The following is a 21,726-nucleotide window of genomic DNA, read 5'->3' on the forward strand; positions in this document are numbered from 1 at the left end:
AGAGCAGCGGATGCAGGTCAGCAGATGCAGGTTTGCAGAGCAGCGGATGCAGGTCAGCAGACAGAAGCAGAGTCAGACGAGCCGGGTCATACACATCGGGAAATACAGCAGAAACGGCAGGCAGAGAAGAGTCAGAGTCCAGGCTGGGTTTTGGCAACAGGCAATCAGATAGGTAACAGAGCCGGTTCAAACTAGCCAAAGTCAGGATTGGAGACATAAGCAGGGTCAGGAAGCCGAGTCAAAACACAGGAACAGAGTACAGGTACAATCAGGAACACAGGGAACGGAAGCAGATCAAACCACAAGGGGCAGCGCCATTGAGCATCTTTTAAAGGCTATTGGGCGCCAAGTGCGTCTAACGAACGCGCATGCGCACGTTCGTGCGATCGGTCCGTGACTCGCGCATGCGCATAGGCGCACGCCTTCTGGAACGGAATGAATGTTCGTGACAGTGCCCCCCCCCTTAAGGGCAACCTCCGGGTGCCCATGAGAACTCTTTTCTGGGGGTGATTACGGAAAAAGGCCTGGATTAATTCTTGAGCGTGAATGTTCCGTTGGGGTTCCCAGGAATTTTCTTCCAGACCGTAACCCTTCCATTTGATCAAGAATTGTAGCTGATTCCTTCTTCTTCGGCAGTCTAAGACGGCCTCTACTTCAAACTCCTCATCTCCATCAATGATCACAGGTTCAGGTGGTCTTGATCCTCTGTCAGGAAAGGGATCAGGCACTGTAGGTTTCAATAATGAGACATGGAATACCGGGTGGATTTTCAAAGACTCCGGTAAGACAAGTTCATAGGAAACGTCATTCAATTTCCGTTTTACTGGGAAAGGACCAATGAATTTGGGTGCCAATTTCCTTGCGGGGCAGGCCATTTTAAGATTGGTGGTGGATAACCATACTTGATCGCCCTGTTGCAGACATAACTCCCCCCTTCTCTTCCTGTCAAACATCTTCTTATTGGTTGCCTGTGCCCTGGTCATGGCTTCCTGTAATATCTTGCTATTACGAGTCAGAAAATCGATAGTACTCTGGACTGCCGGGACTGTTGAATCCGGGATGAGATCAGGTAGGAAGGTTGGATGGTACCCGTAATTGGCAAAGAATGGAGACTGACCTGTAGCCGAATGACTGGCATTATTAAAGGCAATTTCTGCCAGGGGTAGTAATGATACCCAGTCACCCTGAACAAAGGATGTGAAGCATCGGAGATATTGCTCAAGCGTTTGGTTCGTCCTCTCAGTTTGCCCATTGGTCTAAGGGTGATAGGACGAGGACATGGACAGTTCAATCTTCAGAGCCCTGCATAAAGCCCTCCAGAAACGAGAGGTGAACTGCACCCCTCTGTCCGAAACAATGTCCGCAGGAACCCAGTGTAGCCTTACTATCTCTCTAATGAAGACTTGGGCAGTTTCCATGGCAGAGGGTGTGCTTTTTAGTGGAACAAAGTGGGCCATCTTGGATAAACGGTCAACCACGACAAAAATGGCTGAATAACCTTCTGATGGAGGAAGTTCTACTACGAAATCCATGGCAATCATTTTCCAAGGACGGTCGGGGACTGGTAAAGGTCTGAGCAGACCCCAGGCCTTGCTTCTGGTGGTCTTGCTACGGATACAGGTAGCACAAGAGCTTATATATTCCCTGCAGTTCTTCTCAAGATCCGGCCACCAAAACGTACGTTGGACTAGTTCCAGAGTCTTATGCATTTCGAAATGGCCTGCCAGAGGATGATCATGACACAAATTCAGCACTGTGACTCGGACCTCTTCAGGCACAAAGATCTTGTAGTTTCTCCACAGTAGACCATCCTTGAGTAGCAGAGTAACTCCAGGAGGGCCAGACACACCTGCAGAGGCTTACTTCAAGCTGGACATGAGGTCAGTTTGCAAAAGTAAAAAGTTGCCTTCCGATAGAATGGTGTCTGGAGCTGGTACTTCCTTCGGATCATCAAACATGCGGGAAAGAGCGTCCGGTTTGGTGTTCTTGGAGCCAGGTCGGTAAGTTATGTGGAATGAGAACCTTGAGAAAAATAATGCCCATCGTGCCTGGCGGGGTCTCAGACGTTTGGCAGCTCTCAGATACTCTAAGTTCTTATGATCTGTATAAATGAGTATGGGGTGCGCTGCTCCTTCCAACAAATACCTCCACTCCTCAAGGGCCGATTTAATGGCCAGTAGTTCCCTGTCCCCAACGTCATAGTTCCTTTCAGATGAGGTGAGCTTCCGGAAAATGAAAGCTATGGGATGCATCAAGTCCTTGAGACCCTGGCGTTGGGAGATGACAGCTCCAACCGCAGTCTCTGAGGCATCTACTTCAAGTAAGTAAAGAAGCGCAGGATCAGGATGACTCAGAATAGGAGCCGATGTGAAAAGTCCTTTTAAGTCTGTGAAGGTGGTCTGTGCCTCGGAAGTCCACTGGAACCGAGCATTCTGCTTGGTCAGCTGCGTGATTGGGGAGATAATAGCAGAGAAGCCCTTGATGAATCTCCGATAGAAGTTTGCGAAGCAAACAAAGCGCTGCACCCCTTTCTTGTCTGAAGGTGCACTCCAATCCAGAATGGCTGAAACTTTCTGGGTGTCCATCTTGAATCCCTCTGTTGATATCACGAGGCCAAAGAACTGGATACTCTGTCGCTCAAACTCGCATTTTTCCGGTTTTGCGTATAGTCCATGTTGACGAAGGCGACAGAGTACATTCTTGACATGTTCTCGATGCTGCTCGAGGGAAGAAGAAAAAATCAAAATATCGTCTAGATAGACAACTACATAAATGTCCAGACAGTCTCTAAAAACATCATTAATCAGGTGCTGAAATGTGGGTGGGGCGTTACATAACCCAAAAGGCATTACTAAATATTCGTAATGGCTGAACCTAGTACAAAAGGCAGTCTTCCACTCATCCCCTGCACGAATGCGGACCAAGTTGTAAGCCCCCCGTAGGTCTAATTTGGTAAACACAGAGGCGGTTCTAAGTCTTTGAAAGAGTTCAGGTACCAGGGGCAAAGGGTATCGGTTCTTAACTGTAATCTTATTCAGTTCCCAATAGTCCACACAAGGTCGGAGAGAGTGGTCTTTCTTTTCCACAAAAAAGATTCCTGTTCCTGCTGGAGAGGTGGAGGGGCGGATGAATCCCCTTTTAAGATTCTCATCAACGTATTCCTTCAGTACCCCTAGTTCCCGTTCAGATAAGGGAAAGATACGTCCGAAAGGAATCTCAGCACCGGGAAGAAGCTCGATTGGACAGTCGTATGGACGATGAGGTGGAAGAACTTCAGCTCCACGTTTACTAAAAACGTCCAAGAACTCATGGTATTGTTTGGGCACAGCAGAGCATGTTTCAGGATCTGGTTCCAGGTATAACAAAGGACCAGAGGTGCTGGGGCATGATGGCACGCAATGGTGCAGGCAGTAAGGTGACTTGAACTTAACACTTTCGGTTCCCCAATCGATCTGGGGATTGTGCGCCTGAAGCCAAGGTAAGCCAAGGATGACTGGAAACAAAGGAGAGGAAATGGCATTCAGACTCAAAAGTTCCTTATGATACACAGGGGTGATTACAGGTAAAGGAGGGGTTTCCTGGGTCACTACTCCAGATTTGATGCGGGACCCGTCTGCCAGGAAGATGGAGAGTCCCTGGGCCTTGGGCTGAAGGGGGATGCGTTGTTGGGTGGCAAAGTCTAAATCGATAAAACAACTACATGCCCCTGAGTCTATTATCGCCGTCACTGGTATAGTTCTTCCCGGCAATTGGAATGAGATTGGTATGGCCAGGTGAGTGACACTGGCAGCGGAAGGTGCATGATTAGAAGAAGAGGTGGCCAGAAACTTGCGCATCTTAGCAGGACAAGAGGAGATGTAGTGACCAGCTTCTCCACAGTATAGGCATAGATAATTCTGCTGCCGACGAAGTCGTTCTTGGGTGGACAGGGAATGTTTAATCAGTTCAGGCTGCTTTGGTTTGATGGAGTGCATGGAAGTTGGCATTCGGGATAGCATCCAAGCTGGGCGGAGCTGCTGAGAAGACCTCTCTGCTCTGCGTTCCCGAAGTCATCGGTCTATCTGGATGGATAGCGTAATTAAAGTCTCTAGAGCATCAGGAACATCAACCCGGGCTAATTCGTCCTTTAAACTCTCAGATAGACTGAGACGAAACTGGTGTCGGAGAGCCGCCTCATTCCACTGACTGTCCGCGATCCAGCGTCTGAAATCGGTTACATAGTCCTCTACCGCTCGGCGGCCTTGCTGGAGCGCGTGGAGGGCAGCCTCGGCGGTGGAAGTCCGCTGGGGGTCATCATAAAGTCGGGCCATGGCATCAAGGAAGGATGACAAAGAGTTCAGATCCATATGACGGACTTCAAGTAGGTGGTGGGCCCAGGCCTGGGGCTCCCCTTGCAGCAAAGTGATAACAAAGCCTACTTTGGTAATTTCGGATGAGAAAGTCAGTAGCAGCAATGAGAAATAGAGTTCGCATGCGTTGCGAAACGCATGGAATTGGTTACGATTCCCAGAGAACTTCTCAGGGACAGGCACCCTAGGCTCGGGAGATGGGTCTGCCAAGATAGTCAACTCTTGTGTCCGCTTTTCCATTTGGACAAGGCTGTTTTGCAGGGTCTCCATGACCTGAGTGAGGGCTGTGAGAGTTTGACAGACAAAGTCCATAGGAGAGGTTCCTCCTGCAGGTTCAGACATGGCGGTTTGATACTGTAACGTACCTGGGATGTGAGCCTGACGTGTGGAGGGAGACCTCCCGTACCACCCTGGCTCGGAGACCACTGGAGTGGGGACAGTGGCGGTAAGAGCACAGTGGGGTAAAGGTGCCTGAGTCCTTACTGTTTGAAGTGGTCTCCTTGCGTGGAAGCTGGAGTGGTGGTTGCAGCTCAGTAGATGCAGGTTAGCAGCAAAGCGGATGGAGGTCAGCAGATGCAGGTTTGCAGAGCAGCGGATGCAGGTTTGCAGAGCAGCGGATGCAGGTCAGCAGATGCAGGTTTGCAGAGCAGCGGATGCAGGTCAGCAGACAGAAGCAGAGTCAGACGAGCCGGGTCATACACATCGGGGAATACAGCAGAAACGGCAGGCAGAGAAGAGTCAGAGTCCAGGCTGGGTTTTGGCAACAGGCAATCAGATAGGTAACAGAGTCGGGTCAAACTAGCCAAAGTCAGGATTGGAGACATAAGCAGGGTCAGGAAGCCGGGTCAAAACACAGGAACAGAGTACAGGTACAATCAGGAACACAGGGAACGGAAGCAGATCAAACCACAAGGGGCAGTGCCATTGAGCATCTTTTAAAGGCTATTGGGCGCCAAAGAGTGTCTAACGAACGCTCATGCGCACGTTCGTGCGATCGGTCCGTGACTCGCGCATGCGCATAGGCGCACGCCTTCTGGAACGGAATGAACGTTCGTGACACCATTACACCAACTTAATTATTATTTAATCAAGTGATCCGTTGTGATCCAGTATTGGGATAGTTTCCACCAATTGAATTGTCATTGCTGCTGACCACCATAGAACGGACCGTGTTCAGTGTTGCTTTGTATTTTGTTCTTTTATGTTGTCCTGTCTGTAGAACCACTCTTGAATATGGTTACCTCTCAAAGAACTCACAACACGCCGACTCTTCCCACTAAAAGTTTAGTGGAGGGAGACTCCAACTCATCCCCTGGCACATCTAGGTTGGCCATCCCAATATCTGTGGCTTGTGGGCAAGACAATCCCGCCTCTTATGACAAATGGTGGGAGTCCCCTTGCCAGGTTCATACATGCATACCAATTGCTTGTTTTCTTACATGTACTAACCTGTTTTTGCCTCCAGTTGTATCTTGAATGCATGTAACAGGTTGTGAACATTATATGTTGTTGGACTCTGTCCTTCCTTTGGGGACCAAAGGTTCTTTGGCAGGGGAAGTGTGTAGCAGGCATGTTGTCATGGACCAATGAAAGACTATTGTCATGCAATTTCTCCTTTTGGCCACAAGATGGAGATAGTGAGATGCTGACTTGTCCTTCCAGAAAACTCAGACAGAGAGGACACTGGGAAAAAGGGGAGTTTCAGGAAGAGCTGAGGAGGCTGAGGTGTTTTCAGAGGAAGAGAGAGAGAGAGAGTCTAGGAGCCCAGGAAAAGAAAAGGCTCTGACATGACAGTGCAGAGACAGTGAGGAGTGAACAACTGGGCCCAAGATTGTTAGCCAGAGAAAGGCAGAGCCTGAGTTGGAAGAAATACACAGCCATTTGGGGAATCTCCTAAATCTGCAGCAAGTTATCGGGGCCAGTGTAGAGAGAGGACGAGGTGCCATTGGAAGCTACTACAGTGTGGGGAAGCAGTTCTGGGACCAGATTGTGGAGAGATGGAGCCAATCCCTGGATGCTGTCTTTGCCATGCTGCCTGCCAGAGTCACCCTAAGCAGTCTATGCGAGTTGACGCCTGATCGGAGGGGCAACCAAATCAGTGTTACCAGGACTGGTGAGCAGGCCTTGCGGCCTATACTTGCTACCATTGCAAGGGAATAAAGTCACTAGGAGCTACCAGTGACCCTATAGCTCTAATACTGCCTGCAGGCTTTACTGACAGCCGGAATGCGCACCAACGAGCTCTAACAAAACTTAAGACTAAGGACTGCCCTTAGTTGTAACTACCTTGAAGCTCTATCTGCTAGCCAGTTTAAAGGGGTACTATACCTCTGTCTATTCGTTTAAGTGCACTCAAAACCCAGTGTGAATTTATAAGTACCCTTGTTGCATTTAAAGTTTATGTGCATTGTTTATTGCTAACCTGCCTGCTGAGTGTGTTCAATTCGGTTTAACTGTTACTTACGCTATAATAGTCAATCAATAGATTAAGCATATTTATCACTAAACAGTGTGTGTGTTTGTGTATTCATTGCATATCCCACAGCCAGGCGAAAGGTATTTCTCACTTGTGTTGTAAATTGTGCTTGCAGTAATTTTATTCAACCAGGTGTACAAGGGGGGCTGAGGTTATTCTTGGAATTGAGGTGCAGAACAGAGAACCCAAAATGTAACCAGCGGCTCCTTCAGGGGTGGCGCTAGACACTCATGGTTAGTGTTTGGCTGAAGCCATTTATTATCAATTAACGGTGTTTACTTTTTAAATCATAATGACAACAGAAACTACCCAAATGACCCTGATCAAAAGTTTACATTCCCTGGTGAGTTTGGCCTGATAACATGCACACAAGTTGACACAAAAGGATTTGAATGGCTATTAAAGGTAACCATCCTCACCTGTGATCTGTTTGCTTGTAATTAGTGGGTATGTATAAAAGGTCAATGAGTTTCTGGACTCCTGCCAGACCCTTGCACGTTTCATCCAGTGCTGCACTGACGTTTCTGGATTCTGAGTCATGGGGAAAGCAAAAGAATTGTCAAAGGATCTGCGGGAGAAGGTAGTTGAACTGTATAAAAAAGGAAAGGGATGTAAAAAGATATCCAAGGGATTGAGAATGCCAATCAGCATTGATCAAACTCTAATCAAGAAGTGGAAAATGAGGGGTTCTGTTGAAATCAAATCACGGTCAGGAAAAACAAATAAAATTTCAGCCTTAACTGCCAGGAAAATTGTTCGGGATGCAAAGAAAAACCCACAAATAACTTCAGGTGAAATAAAGGACTGTCTGAAAACATGTGGTGTGGCTGTTTCAAGATGCACAATAAGGAGGTACTTGAAGAAAGATGGACTACATGGTCGAGTCGCCAGAAGAAAGCCATTACTACGCAAATGCCACAAAGTATCCCTCTTACAATACGCCAAACAGCACAGAGACAAGCCTCAAACCTTCTGGCAGAAAGTCATTTGGAGTGATGAGACCAAAATTGAGCTTTTTGGCCACCATAAACGCTACATTTGGAGAGGAGTCAACAAGGCCTATGATAAAAGGTACGGAGGTGGATCGCTGATGTTTTGGGGATGTGTAAGCTACAAAGACACAGGAAATTTGGTCAAAATTGTTAGCAAGGTGAATGCAGTATGTTATCAAAAAATACTGGAGGAACATTTGCATTCATCAGCCAAGAAGCTGCTCATGGGATGTACCATGGGACGTATTTGGACATTCCAACATGACAATTATTCAAAACACAAGGCCAAGATGACCTGTCATTGACTACAGCAGAATAAAGTGAAGGATCTGGAGTGGTCATCTCAGTTTTTTTACCTCAATGTCATTGAGCCACTCTGGGGAGATCTCAAACGTGCAGTTCATGCAAGACAGGCCAAGAATTTACAGGAACTGGAGGCTTTTTGGCAAGAGGAATGGGCAGCTTTACCATCTGAGAAGATAAAGAGACTCATCCACAAATACCACAAAAGACTTCAAGCTGTCATTGATTTTAATGGGGACAATACACGGTATTAAGAACTGGGGTATGTAAACTTTTGATCAGGGTCATTTGGGTAGTTTCTTTTGCCATTATGATTTAAAAAGAGTAAACACAGTTGAATGATAATAAATGGCTGTAGTGGGTAGCACTCTCACCTGGCAGTAAAAAGGGTCACTGGTTCGAATCCCAACCACGACACTACGTGCCTGGAGTTTGCATGTTCTCCCTGTGCCTGCATTTGTTTCTTCCCACACTCCAAAGACATGCTGGTAGGATAATTGGCTTCTGTCCAAAAAAAAAAAAATTGGCCCTAGTATATGAATGTGAGTTGGGGACCTTGGATTGTGGGCTCCTTGAGGGTAGGGACCGATGTGAGTGTGCGATGTATGTGTGGAGTGCTGCGTAAATTGACGCTGCTATATGGGTACCTTGAATAAATAATAATAGATGAACATTTAAATAAGACACATGTATAGGGATAGGGATAATTGTAGACACGCACCCACACTCACTCAGGATGGACTGGTGTCTTTATTCAACCTTACTAACTATGACATTTTTGGAAAAAAAAAAATATTTTTTTACTTTTTGCTATAATACATATGCCAAAAAATATATAAAAAAACATTTTTTTTCATCAGTTTAGGATGATATATATTCTTCTACATATTTTTGGTAAACAAAAATCACAATAGGCATATATTGATTGGTTTGCGCAAAAGTTATCGCGTCTACAAACTATGGGATAGATTTAGGGACTTTTTTTATTGTTTTTACTGGTAATAGCGGCGATCTGTGATTTTTAGCGGGACTGCGACATTGTGGCGAACAAATCTGACCCCAAATGACACTTTTTGGGGACCAGTGACATTACATTGATCAGTGCTGCCTAACTGTAGGGGGGATGGGCTGCCTGGGACATGACAGGGATCACTGTTCCCGATGACTGGGAACAGTAGATCTCTGTCATGTCATCTGTCATAATGGGGATCCGCCTTGTTTACAAAGGCGGATCCCCATTCTGGCTCTGTACTAGCTGACATCGAGTTTGCCCGATCTGCGGGCATACTCTCACAGCGTGCAGCGGGTGCGAGAATGCTCCCCCATGTACGGCGATTCACACAGGGGAGCCAACCTGCCGCAGTATAACTGCGGCGGCTGGTCCTTAAGTGGTTAAAAAAGTGCCTAAAGCAGAGGCACACACATTTTGCACACACATTTAAGCGTGTCAAGTGTTTGGGTGTTTATTGATTCCATTGGCTAGAAAATTTATTCTGTCAATTGGAATGAATGAATGCTCAAGTGCTAAATGCACCTAGCGTTTAGGCATTTACATGCGCTTAGGCAAGTTCAGTGTTTTCTTCTGCCATAATTCTCCTCTTCTGAACGTCCTGGTGTTGCATTTTTTTCAGCCTCTAAATGCTCCTCTTGACCACATAGACTAACATTGAGTTGCATTTACAGGCTGCAAAAAAAAGTCAAACACCTGTGCATTTTTTACATCCTGTGTGAATGAGGGCCTAACAGTGTAACAGTGAGCCTTGGTTCCAAAACACCAGTCTCTAATCGTCTTTAACTAAAGTAAGCGAATCTCCATTGGGTCTTTTTTTTTCTTTTCATAAGCACAAGATCTTCACCCAAAACACTTAAGTAACCCTAAGGCCTAATGCACACTGGACGTTATAATAACAATTTAAAAATGCCAGTAGCTTTGCAGTGAGTTTTTAAATGTTTTTCAGCGTTTTTGCAATAGCTTTTTTTAGCGTTAGCTTTTTTAAGCATTTTTTTCAATGGGATCAAAAATGTTAAAAAACACTGGTGAGCTGCGTTTTTGAGAGGTTTTCAGCGTTTTTAGGCATTTTTTGACGTTAGAGCGTTTTTACAGCTAAAAAACTCCTCTTAGAACCCACTAGTTTTGGGGTTTTTCTTTACAGCCAAAAAACGCCCCAGCCAAAAACAGTTAATAACAGCCTATGTGTGCATGGACACATATGCTGGAGAGTTTATTGACTGTAGAAAAAAATGTCTGAAGCCAAAAACAGCAGCTGTAAAAATGTCCAAAAACGTCCAGTGTGCATGAGGTCTTTTTAGCCTCTCTTTCTCAAGATAGTGCTTTTTTCCAGGTAAAAGCCTTCCTAGTTTGGTAATTTAAAATGGCAACAAGAAATGCACATAGCGTCATAAAGCTAATGATAATGCAAATGGTAAATAGAACAGAGCAGGATTATATCACAGACCCTACAAAAGAAAGGTGTTTAGCATTGCAGGAGGTGCAGAAAATGTATAAAACTCTATCCTTAACTAAAGCAGAAAATAGCATATTTTTTCAAAATCAAAAACATTATGAGATGGGGAAACAGGTGGGACGTATTTTGGCTATGATAGCCCAAGTACGGAAGGTCCTGATAACTATTGCAGCAGTTAACCACTTCAGGCCCGGAAGGATTTTCCCCCTTCCTGACCAGAGCATTTTTTGCGATTCGGCACTGCGTCGCTTTAGCTGACAATTGCGCTGTCGTGCGACGTAACCAAACAAAATTAACAGGGAAGGGGTTAAACACTAGGGGGCGATGAAGGGGTGAAGTTTGTTCCCTGGATGTGTTCTAACTGTAGGGGGATGGACTCACTACAACATGACAGAGATCACTGCTCCAAGTGACAGGGAACAGTAGATCCCTGTCATGTTGCTAAGCAGAACAGGGAAATGCCTTGTTTATATAGGCATCTCCCCGTTCTGCCTCTGCTCATGGCAATCGCGGGCCTCCGGCGAACATCGCTAGGCGGCAAATTCAAAGGGACATATGGGTACACCCTTTTGCCTGCCTGTGCCATTCTGCTTACGTAAATTGGCGTGCGGCAGTCAGCAAGTGGTTAAAGATGCAAAAGGGGTGGTGATGTATGATACAAGCAGCATTCAGAATACATTTTTTAATTTTTATACCTCATTATAGGCAGTCCCTGAGTTACAAACATCTGACTTACAAACGACTCTTACTTACAAAGGGAGGGAGACAACAGAAAGTGAGAGGAAATCTACCCCTAGGATGGGAAATTCGCTCCTGTAAGAGTTATCATGGGGAAAAAGGGGTCTCCACTGATGCTTTATTACCAAGGCTTGTTACTACAACAACTCAAAATGTTCAAAAGCCAATTGTCATTGGGACAGAAAGTGAGGTAAAATCTTCTGAAAAGGGGCACAGACAGCAAAACAAACATTACAGGGGTGTTAACTCTTCCCTATGCTATCCAAAAAGATTAAAAATAGTTTTTTTGGCTGGAGCTACACTTAAAAAATGTACCTGTTTCAAACAAATTCAACTGGAAAACAAACCTACAGACCCGATCTTGTTTGTAACCCGGGGACCGCCTGTATATGAGTCTAAGAGGCCAAAGTTGACAAATCAAGTTAGACAATTTCTGGATAAATTGGATCTTCCAAAACTTAAACCAACAGAAAGAGAATTCCTTGATGGTCCCATATCCCTGGAAGAGTTACAAGAGGCAGCTGCTCAGACCCATAATAATAAAGCACCAGGGATGGACGGACTACCAACGGAATATTATAAAAAATTTGGTAAGATCCTGTTACCTGAATTATTGGAAGTATTAAATGATGCTTTCATAAAAGAAAACTCCCAGAGTCAATGCAGGAAACAATAATAATAGTGATTCCAAAACAGGGTAAGGATCCATTGCTACCCGAATCTTACCACCCCATCTCTCTTCTTACCTCAGATGTCAAGATATCGGCCCGGGCCCTTGCAAATAGGTTATCAAGACATATTAACACTTTAATTCATGGGGACCAAACAGGATTTATGCGAGAGCAGCATCCACAAATATTCATAAACTTTTCCTAAATATGCAATTACCTATGGATAATATAGGATCTACAGCAATACTGTGCTTAGATGCCCGAAAAGCCTTTGATATGGTGGAGTGGGAATACCTATGGGCTGTATTGGAGGCTTTTGGAATAGGCCCTGGATTTCTAAAATGGGTAAAATTATTATATAGGGATCCTAAAACAAGGGTAAGAATTAATAATACAATATCTAGCCCGTTCTGTCGGTCTAGAGGAACAAGGCAGGGCTGTCCCCCGTCTCCACTATTGTTCACCAAGAGCTATGGAGCCCTTCGCCCTCGCCATTAGACAATCAGTGGAGATAACTTGGTTTCGTCAGGCGGGTAGAGAGGATAAAATAGCCCTATATACAGACGACACTCTTATCTTCCTGGGGGACATTTCAAAATCATTTATAGAGCTTATGAGCCTCATCTTCACATTTGGGCTATTTTTGGACCTTCAGAATAAATGGGATACGTCTATATTATTACCATTAGATTAGTTAAAAGCCCCTTTGCCAGAACAAGCTTCCCAAATTCAAAAACATGCAGTGAAATAATTGTGGATAGAGTTATCTCGGAATGTAAAAGACTATATCAATCTGAATATTAAACCACTATTAGCGAAATTAAGCAGAGTTAGACAGTAATGCACTTCTGTACAAAAAAGTGACAACCACCCCAACTTATAACTGGCCTTTGCAGTAAGGTGCACATGAAAGGGCAAAGCACAACATAAACAAAATATTTCCCAGCACGCTTACCAGCTTGAAAATCAACCAAATTGACCCTCTCTAACAATTAATTAAAAACAGAGGGTTTTTTTTGTACACATTTTCAAATATATTTGTAAGCTGCAGTGTCCACATCAAGGCTCCTCTGTAGTAAGTAATGCTCTACTGCCTACAGGTACCCTTCTTTTAACTTTGGACATCTCTGTGGGATATTAGATAAAGTGATTGTAAACAATCACGTTGTAAAAAACCCAATACATTTAAAATAGAAATGAAAGGCAATATTTTTGTATACATATGACAAAAAAAACCTTTTCCATTTTTTATACGTGATCACATTCCGTCTGTCCACTCCTCATCTGCCTAAGAGTTGGGGGGAGGAGAAGCAGCAGCATAATGAGCTTCCCAGTGAATGACTGTGCAGCTAATTGGAGGAGAGCACACTGAATTCCGAGTGTAGCTAGAGAACTGACATCAGTGTGCTCTCCTGCTTAGTGTGGTCAGTTTTTAATAGGAAAGCAGAGGGACTAGCAGGAATTTCACATAAAGGAAGCAATACAAAGAGAACAGGATACTTTCCCATACAAGTACATGGTACGGCAGGCATATATCAGGAATATGAAGAGTTGGGGTAACAAACACTTTAAAGTGACACAAAACGATATCCATATTCTTCAAAAATAATTCATGCACATCCACTACCTAATGGTCCTATAATCTCAACATGCAGCGTAGGTTTGCAGAGGCATTCGATCCTGAGTCCTCTGGGTCACTAAGGATCACATGATCCTCAACCACCTCCTCCCAGCCACGTACAACTCCATGGGTTTCTGGGGACTGAAAACAATCCCTTGAAGACTGCTGCTGATGCTGAGTGTTATCCTCCACCTCCATGCTGACACAATCCTCCTCCTCTTCTTCTTCCTGTGTGATCAGGAGGCCTGCAGGAATACTAGTATCTGGATAAAGGGGGCCTTGAGAGGTAAGGAGGTCCTTCTCTTCCTCCCGTTGTTCTGCCTCAAGTGCCCTGTCCATTATTCCACGAAGCGTGTGCTCCAACAGGAAGACAAGAGGGACAGTATCACTGATGCATGCACTGTCACTGCTCACCATCCTTGTGGCCTCCTCAAATGATGACAGGACAGTGCATGCCTCCTTGATCAGTAGCTACTGGCGTGGCGAAAAAAGCCAGGCGTCCCTGACCCTGTCCTGGTTCCATATTCACACAGGTACTCACTGATGGCCCTCTGCTGCGTGTGCAGCCGCTGCAGCATTGCCAACATTGAGTTCCACCTGGTAGGCATGTCACAAATGAGGCGGTTCTTGGGCAGGTTGCACTCTCTTTGAATGTCAGCCAGCCGAGCACTGGCATTATAGGACCGTCAGAAATTACCACAGACTTTCCTGGCCTGCCTCAGGAGATCCTGTAAGCCCGGGTACCTGCCCAAGAATTGCTGCACCACCAAATTCAGGATGTGAGCCAAACAGAGAACATGGGTCAAGTGTCCCTGTCAGAGGGCGGAGAGGAGGTTGGTGCCATTGTCGCATACAACCATTCCTGGCTGAAGCTAGTGTGGCGTCAACCACCTCTGAGCCTGCCCCTGCAGAGCTGACAGAATCTCTGCCCCAGTGTGGCTCCTGTCCCCTAAGCAGACCAACTCAAGCACCGCATGGCATCTTTTTGCGTGCTTGCGTAGCCCCTTGAACATCTATGGAGCACCGCTGGTTCAGAGGAGAAATCTGCAGAGGAAGAGGCCATAGAGAAATAAGAAGAGGAAGGGGTGGAGAAGAGAGCTGTGGCAGAATCACCACTAGCATTTTGGAGGCATGGTGGCCGAACAAGCTCCAACAATACTGAACCCTGTCCTGCATCCTTCCCAGCTGCCAGCAGAGTTACCCAGTGTGCCGTGAAAGAAAGGTAACGTCCCTGTCCATGCCTGCTGGACCATGAGTCAGCAGTAATATGCACCTTACTGCTGACCGCCCTGTCCAACGAGGCCAAGACATTGCCTTCCACATGCTGGTAGAGAGCCGAAATTGCCTTCCATGAAAGAAATGGCGTTTGGGAAACTGCCACTGAGGTACCGCACATTCCACAAATTCACGAAAGGGGGCAGAGTCTACCAGCTGAAAAGGCAGCAGTTGCAGTGCTAGCAATTTGGCCAAGCTAGCATTCAGACGCTGAGCATGTTGATGGTTTAGCAACTGGGGTAGGGAAATTTGCCTGCTAAAATCAGATGGAGGTGAACTGATAGCAGATTGGCTGCAAGTACTTGGGACATCTATTGCTATACCTTCATTCCTCGCAGTGCAGGTGTCTGAGAGGACTGGAGGTATAGTGGGGTTGGAGAACCCAGCTGATGAGGAGCAAGGAGAGGTCCGCCTTGTTCTTTAATGTGGGTCTTTTAAGTGCTGTTGCCACTGGACTGCATGTGAGGTCTGCATGTTGGCCATGCTTGATACACTTCAGACATATGTTGCAAACAGCAACTGTGCGATCTGCTGCACACGTTTCAAAAAAGGCCCACACCAAAGAAATTTTCAAAATATGTGGGGAGTCAGCAGCGCCCTGCACCTTTTTAGCTCTGCGGTGTGATGCAAAAGGGTGGCTGCCCTTAATCTGCCCCCTGGAGGGCACCCTACCACGTTGGAGATTTGCCTCCTCCTCCTCCCCATCTTCCTCCTCCTCTCTTCTATCAGGCACCCAAGTTGAGTCAGTGACCTCATCATCCCCTCCCTCCTCGTCACTGGAGCAAATTTGGCAGTATGCTGCAGCTGGGGGAACTTGACTGCCAGTTTCTTGACCTTCTTGGGCACCCCCTCTCTCTAGGCTGACGTTACTCCCTTCCTCAACCTGGGTACCATCATCGGAGCCTTCAAATCGCTGCGCATCCTCCTGCAGCATGTACCCGACAGTGTGGTCGAATAGTTTGGGGGACTCCTTCATGCATGATGGTGGGGCTAGGGAAGGAGTGACTGTTGACGTGGAGCCGATGGAATATGCCGCTTTGGCAGCTGCATTGGCAGGCAAACTACTCTGAGCCTGGGTGACAGAGGATGAGGAGGATCAGGACGGCTTTGTTATCCATTCCACCAACTCTTCTGCATGTTGTGGCTCGATAACACGGCCAGCTGCAGGAAAAAAGGACAAGCGTGCCCCACAGCACGTGCTGAGGATGCACCATGTCCACGACCAGCACTGTCGACTGTAGACAGAGAGCCTGCTTGCCCTCTTTTAGTGGCCTGTGAGCTTCTGCCTCTCCTTGGTGGCCTTTCGGACATGCTGTAAATTGCTGTTTGTTTAGCAAAAAAACACCACACTGTATTGTGTACTATGTACACCACCAGGAAAGTAGTAGCAACTGCACTAGGGGTGCACGGTACTGTGCACACCAACAGAAGTTTAATAACAACTATGGGTGCACTGTATTTATTGTGTACACCACCAGGAAAGTAGTAGCAACTGCACTATGGGTGCATGCTACTGTGTACACCAACAGAAGTATAATAACAACTATGGGTACACTGTATGTATTGTGTACACCACCAGGAAAGTAGTAGCAACTGCACTAGGGGTGCATGGTACTGTGTACACCAACAGAAGTTTATTAACAACAATGGGTGCACTGTATGTATTGTGTACACCACCAGGGAAGTAGTAGCAACTGCACTAGGGGTGCACGTTACTGTGTACACCAACAGAAGTGTAATAACAACTATGGGTGAACTGTATTGACCACCAGAAAAGTATGAGCAGCTGCACTATGGGTGCACAGCACTGTATACTGTGTACACCTCCTGAAGTATATTAGAAACAGTACACCAGGAACGGCCTGCAGTCAGATATAGCTAAACTGGATACAGTGGATATATATATATATATATATATATATATATATATATATATATATATGAGAGTTGTATATATATATATATATATATATATATATTAAATACACTGCAGCTAACTGAATAACCTGCCTGCCAGAAGTATATTAGAAACAATACTCCAAGAACGGGCTGCAGTGAGATATAGCTAAACTGTATGCAGTGAATATATATATATATATATATATATATATATATATATATATATATATATATATGAGACTATCTGTATATATCTATATATATCTATATATATATATATATATATATATATATTAAATACACTGCAGCTAACTGAATCACCTGCACTGAATCACCTGCCTGCCTGAAGTATTTTAGAAACAGTACACCGGGAACGGGCTGTAGTCAGATCTAGCTAAACTGGATACAGTCGATATATATATATATATATATATATATATATATATATATATATATATATATATATATATATATATATATATATATATACAAGACTGTCTGTATATATATTAATATATTAAATACACTGCAGCTAACTGAATAATCTGCCTGCTTGCTCAATCTAAATGACACTCTCTCTCCGTCCACGCAAACAACACACTACACGAGGCCGACGTGCAGGCGGCCTTATATAGTGTAGGGCGTGGACTTCTGAGCCATGATTGGCAAAAGGCACCCTGCCTTTGGCCAATTATGGCTCCCTTAGCTGAGGGCGCTGTGATTGGCCAAAGCATGCAGGTCATGGTGCATGCTCTGGCCAATCATCATGCAGCAATGCACTGCGCTCCCGCATTGCATTATGGGCCGTTACGAAATTTGGCGCGAATGGCCCATAATGTTGGGTTTTCGATGATTTTCGACGAATCGGCGAACAGTCAATGTTCGAATCAAACTCATGTTCGACCTGAACAGAAAGCTCATCCCTAGTGGCTACATATTTTCATACAGCGGGACTATGGAGAATGAATGTAACCACCCTCTAAAAGGAAGTCAGACCACAGCAGCAAAAAAAAAAAAAAAGCAATGAAAAGTAATTTTTTAAGTTCAGGGTACATATTTGACCAGAATATATTTTTTATAACCAGAGTTTAGTGTCAATTTTAGTTTTTGCAACTGTGAACAGTAGAACATTTGCAATTCAGCCCAAATGGCCATACACACAGGCTGAATATCGGGCAGAAACTGACTGACATTCGGCCTGTGTGTACGGCAGCCGGTCCGATAGAAGCTGACTGACTTCTGGCATGACTGAAAAAGGCCTGGCGATCAGCATCCAATCAGCGCTCTTAGCCAATGGCTGAGAGCACTGACCGATGTGTTCTTGCGGGGGGGCTATCCCCCTACCAAAACCCAATAACTAAGTGGGGAGATCACTGTACTAACATTGCACAGTTAGCACGGTTCCTCCTGAGCTGTTCGTTTTTTTTTTTTCATTCAGCCCTCTTAGTTGAATGAAAATAAGCTAATAAGATAAAATAAGCTAGTGTGTAACAGGCTTAAAAATGTATTATTTCAATATTAATGATTGCATATTTATTAAAATATAATTACAGACCCTCACCTTGCCCTCAGGCACCCATAGGGCCTGGACTGGGCGACTCAATGAAAATCTGTTGGACGATCGGGTAGTAGAGTCAAAGATTTCAGAAACCTTGCAGCACTACTTTCGAGAAAATACCGCTGCAGACCTGAAAGAGGGAACAATCTGGGAATGCCACAAGGCAGTAGTACGAGGTGAGCTTATCGCCCTGGGCACAAAAATTAAAAGAGAACAACAGGCAGACTTCAATAGAGTGCTTGACGCACTCCAGCAGGCAGAACATAAACACAAAAATGAAGGTGATCCCTGAGGAAGTTAACTGGCGAAGAATGTGGGGGTACTCCCCGTATGTGTGTTCCATATGTACCGGAGTCCAAAGATTGTGTATTTCATATATTGTATTGCATATTTTGTCTGTATTATGCATCCTGTATTCCCCTGTACATCCACCTTTGTGCATCATAGATTTGTTAGATCTACACCCAATAAAAACTAATTTTCATTACAAAAAAAAATGTTACACTCTTTATACTCCCTATTACTCCAGCGTAGGTTCTCCCTTTAAAGTCCTGCAAGAGGAACAAATTTCCATTTGCTGAGGAAGTTAACTGAGCTTAGCGAATTGTTCTTGCGCTTGCTGGAGAGACAAGCACGGAAGCAGTTGAGGTACCTGTCACACAGGTATTATGAACATGGTAATAAGTGAGGCCGTATGCTGGCGAGAGCACTACGAAAAAAAGGGCCCAGACACAAATACACAAACTGTGCTCCCCCTCAGGAGACTTGATGTTTAAATTCTCCTAAATAGCTCGACTCGAACACTGGCTGTTCACCGAACAGCGAACAATTTGGGGTGTTCGCGGCAAATTCAAAAGCCGCGGAACACCCTTTAAAAGTCTATGGGAGAAATCAAAAGTGCTCATTTTAAAGGCTTATATGCAAGTTATTGTCATAAAAAGTGTTTGGGGACCTGGGACCTGCCCTAGGGGACAAGGATCAATGCAAAAAAAACATGGGGACAAGGTGTTTTGGGGGGCTACCCCAAAGCACCCTCCCAATGTTGAGGGCATGTGGCCTGGTACGGTTCAGGAGGGGGGGGCGCTCTCTCGTCCCCCCCTCTTTTTCTGCAGCCTGCCAGGTTGTGTGCTCGGATAAGGGTCTGGTATGGATTTTTAGGGGGACCCATGCCATTTTTTTTTTTATTTTGGCGCGCGGTTCCCCTTAAAATCCATACCAGACCTGAAGGGTCTGATATAGATTTTGAGGGGGACCCCACGCCATTTTTTTAAAAAATTTTGGCCGGGGTTCCCCTTAATATCCATACCAGACCTGAAGGGCCTGTTATGGAATTTAGGGGGACCCCCCACGTCATTTTTTTTTTAAATTTTGGTTCGGGGTTCCCCTGTGGGGAATTCCCATGCTGTTTTTATCAATGAACTTTTATGTGTATTGTCGAACTGGCAATTCATTAATAGCCGCGAGTAGTTTTAAATGACTTTTTTTCCTTGGAAATGTCATTTTGCTGTCAGACTGTTCTAAACACGGGAAACGTGCGCCCCTTTACAGGCATACTATAGACACCCCCCAGGTACGAAATTTAAAGGAATATTTCACTTTAAGCATTATTAAAATCACTGCAGCCGAAAAAACGGCAGTTTTTAATACTTTTTTTTGCATTGATCCATGTCCCCTGGGGCAGGACCCAGGTCCCCAAACACTTTTTATGACAATAACTTGCATATAAGCCTTTAAAATTAGCACTTTTGATTATTCATGTTCGTGTCCCATAGACTTTAACGGTGTTCGCGTGTTCGAACAAATTTTTTGCCTGTTCGCAAGTTCTGCTGCGAACCGAACAGGGGGGTGTTCGGCTCATCCCTACTGTGAACCAACAAACTGATTTAGACTGCACCATAACAATTGAAGAGATCGAATCCACCATTAAATCACTGCCCAATGGGAAAAGCCCAGGCCCAGACGGATACACTAAGGCTTACTATAAGAAATTCTCCCAGATACTAGCCAGCCAGATGTGCAAATACTTCAACTCCCTGATAAAAGGTAACTGTATTCCCCCAGAGGCCCTATTAGCACACATTTCAGTTATACCGAAAGAAGAGAAAGACCCCACCACTCCACAAAGCTACCGTCCCATATCCCTACTGAAAACCGACGTGAAAATATTAGCGAACCGACTAAAATATCTTATACCCCAAGTAGTCCACCTAGACCAAACAGTTTTCATCACAGGAAGGGAGGCCAGAGACAACTCCATACGAGCGATTCAACTCATTTACTGGGCCAAGAAAAAGGAAGACCCCTTCTCTACTTAATACTCTCTACTGATGCAGAGAAAGCATTTGACCGCATCGACTGATCCTATCTGCGTTCAGTAGTCGTCACATTGGGTTTAGGCTCCAATATGTTAACCTGGATACAGGCCCTATACACAGACCCTAGTGCACAGGTCAAAGTAAATGGCACTCTCTCATCCAAGTTCCCGATCAGGAATGGCACGAGACAGGGGTGCCCACTTTCAACTCTCCTCTTCGCATTAGCCTTAGAGCCTCTGTTGTGTAGAGTAAGAGCAAACACGGACATAACGGGCCTGACAGTAGGTACCGTAGAGCATAAGCTTTCTGCATATGCAGATGATGTATTATTCCACCTAATGAACCCCCTGATCTCGCTGCCAGTCCTGCTGAAGGAGCTCCAACATTTCGGGACAATTTAGAACTTTAAAATCAACTACACAAAGACAGAAATCCTGCCCATACAATTATCCCCGAATATGAAAGATAGACTGAAAACAGCATTCCCCTTTAAGTGGGCTACGACCTGCCTCCGTTATCTAGGCATACAACTAACAGACAGTTTTGACACACTATACATGACGAACTACCCTAAGTTAATATCTGCGGTCAAACAGGATTTGCAACACTGGACGAAAACCACCTTTACATGGCTAGGGAGAGTGGATATTATAAACATGAATGTCTTACCTAGGATTTTGTTCTATATGCAAATGCTCCCTATATCCCTACCCAGAACCTTCTTTGCCCACATATCCCACATGTTCACTAAGTTCATATGGAATTCCCAGAAGCCACGCAAAGCACTGTGGGTCCTGAAGCGCCCGAAGCGCTCCGGAGGCTTGGGCGTTCCAGACCTACAGAGATACTATCATGCTATAGCCCTCCAGAGACTCCTCAACTGGCGCTTTCATGACCAATCCAAACTGTGGGTCACAATGGAAAACTTCGCATATGCCCCGTGGCTCCCGAGGGAACACAGGGGCCTGACGGACAACACGTCCCCCTGACGCACTTGTTGCTCAGGACATAGGATAAAATCAACCGATCACTAGGTCTGACCCCCCCTGAGTCCCCTCTGGCAT

This window comes from Aquarana catesbeiana, linkage group LG08, assembly GCF_042186555.1.
Source record: "Aquarana catesbeiana isolate 2022-GZ linkage group LG08, ASM4218655v1, whole genome shotgun sequence".
NCBI lineage: Eukaryota > Metazoa > Chordata > Amphibia > Anura > Ranidae > Aquarana > Aquarana catesbeiana.